We start from the raw sequence: 2,636 nt of genomic DNA, 5'->3' as shown, positions 1-2,636 counted from the left end.
AAGAAAAGAAGTTGACAAAAAGATTGAATCCAATATTTGGTGATAATATAGCATAATGAGTGATTTATAAGCAATTTTTTGAGGCCGGTCATTTTTGACCGGGAACACCACAAGTGTGACTTTGTGCCATTTTGTACAAAATAAAAGCCTTTCAAAACAAACTCCCTGATTAAACATTAAAGCACACTAGTGTGATAAACAGTGCAAATTTTCATCAGTTTTTATTTAATATTGTGAAAATTATTCATAAATAATGCTTTTTTCACTCAAAAAATGAGGTGCCTACTCTCAGAAAATGTGGCCTACGATTAATCAGATGCAAATATAAATACAAAACCAGTCCTAAATGAAAGATTAGAAGTTGACAAAAAGATTGAATCCAATCTTTGTTGATAATATAGCATAATGAGTGATTTATAAGCATTTTTTTGAGGCCGGGTCATTTTTGCTCTGGAACATCACAAGTGTAACAAGGTGAAAAATCTCCCCCAGAAAAGTATGAAAATTATAAAAAAAAATTTTAGAAGTAGTTATACCCTTTGTGAACAAAGTCACAAAATTTCAGTCCAATGCGATAACATTAACTAGTATTTTCGGGAAAAATAAAATTTTTTCAGAGCAAAAAGGACCCGAACACATGAGGTTAAAACACCCTTTGATAATACAGTGTACAGTTACGTTTACTGTTCTGTTTTCACCAGTCCTCACGTTGTGTGTAAGGTTGGGAAGGCCTGAGCAGGTAAGTATGTTGTGCGATTGTACATCATGTAGGACCATTTATTTGTATTAGACACACTAGGGTAGGAGAGAGTGCCACCCCCTGTACGTTTTGTTTATTCATTTAGCTAGAGTAGTTTAGTTAGGCTGTTGTAACATTGAAGATCTTTGTATTTCTACATTTTTATTTTGGTAGTTAGCTAAGATTATAAAACTAGCTAGCTGTGTTTTGTTTTATTTCTTTTATCTGGCACCTCAAGTGCTCCTCCTTCCCACCTTTTTGTTTTGTCATTGTTATGTTGTTCCCCGTTCTTTTGTAAATACTGTAAATACTATCTCTCCACCTTTCACTGAGCACTGCACAATTTAGAACAATAAATAGTTTGAGTGGAGTTTGCTTCTCTTTTATTTGCCTGCCAAGGTTCTTGTATATGTGCACACACACACACACACACACACACACACACACACACACACACACTTTACCAAATGTCATTTTCCCATTTACCCCTAGCCCAACTGATTCCTAAAAACGTAAGGGATGAAACATTTATGGGGGCTCGTCCGGGATCTAAACAATTAGATTTTTCCCAGATGTTAATTTTGTGTGTGTGCGTATATCTTTATGTTGGTTTGCGCTGTAATAGAGAGGAAATGCTTGTGTACAGTACTATCGGATATAGTGAAAGTGGCATGAGTGAAACCCAACTTTATTGATAACCCAACTTTAGATAAATTTGACAGGTGTAGGAAGGATGATTTATTGAACATCGCTGACCATTACGGGATCTCTATGGTTAGGCAATTATTAAAGAAAACAATAAAAGTGTTATTTTTCGAAAACTGGTTGAATCAAATGTGCTTGTGATGACAGTGAGGCCGCCCAGGCGGCTGATAATATGCGTCCAAGTAGCCTGGTTACGTCGGAGAAGGCGCTGAGCGATGGCCACCGAGGTGGAGGTAGAGTCCGATGCCAGGGCTGCCTTGTTATGCCATGGTCTAACTGACCATGTTATGAATCACAGTCTCTACTTGAGAGCGTCTGGACACTGAACTAAGGATTCAGTCGAATGTGAGCAGATCTACAATGGCTTCAGTCTCAATCTTTGAGGCTTTGACGCATTTCAAAACAATTAATTTCAAAGTTTTTTGACCAGAGCACAAAATTCGCAGTTCCTGGTAAAAGTTATACCAAGAACTAAGCCTGCTCAAATTTCATGGAATCGGGACAGTCAGAGAGCAGGGGAACTGGCTCAAAATACCCACAGTTGAGAAGCTTAGCCTTTGGAGAAAGGTCAGAATCCTGGGAGATTAATTGGTAATCATGTTTATCTCATTAACTGCATTTATTGTTTTTGGAAAGAGCAGTGTGGCCTTTCTTTGATAGCTGAAACATAATAAGGAATAAATGGGACACATTGTCACACACCATATCACACTGGGTCCTGTGATTAACAAAGCAGCACTTGGTTCATAATTGATGAGAACTTTGTACCTAAACAATGCAAATGGTCCCTGCAAGTAAACACTAAATATGAGTGTCGCTTGTGTAATAAACAGAGAAAAGTATGCTCAGCCTCGCTCCCAGCTGCAGCAATTTGTGTGATTATCAGAAAATCATTAATCATTCAAAAAAATAAATAAATAAATACAATTTACAAACGTTTCTGCTATTCATTGTGTCTTTTTTTCAGAGCAAACTTTCATCATCGACTTTTTCTTTCCCAACCATCGACTGTCCAACCAAGCTGTCATGTGCAATTTTACCAGACCGTTATGTAAAACTAAAGGCTGTTAAGGACAATGTGTCCAGCACCAACTTCCTGTTTCAAAAGGCAATACATCAACACAAGAAAAACTGAAATCTTCTTGATGGTCTCCAAGCCATGGTCTAGCAGTTACTGTACGTGCTTTCACGG

The sequence above is a fragment of the Sinocyclocheilus anshuiensis genome, unplaced genomic scaffold, assembly GCF_001515605.1.
Source record: "Sinocyclocheilus anshuiensis isolate Anshui unplaced genomic scaffold, SAMN03320099.WGS_v1.1 scaffold944, whole genome shotgun sequence".
NCBI classification, from domain to species: domain Eukaryota; kingdom Metazoa; phylum Chordata; class Actinopteri; order Cypriniformes; family Cyprinidae; genus Sinocyclocheilus; species Sinocyclocheilus anshuiensis.
Note: the sequence above shows the minus strand (reverse complement) of the source record.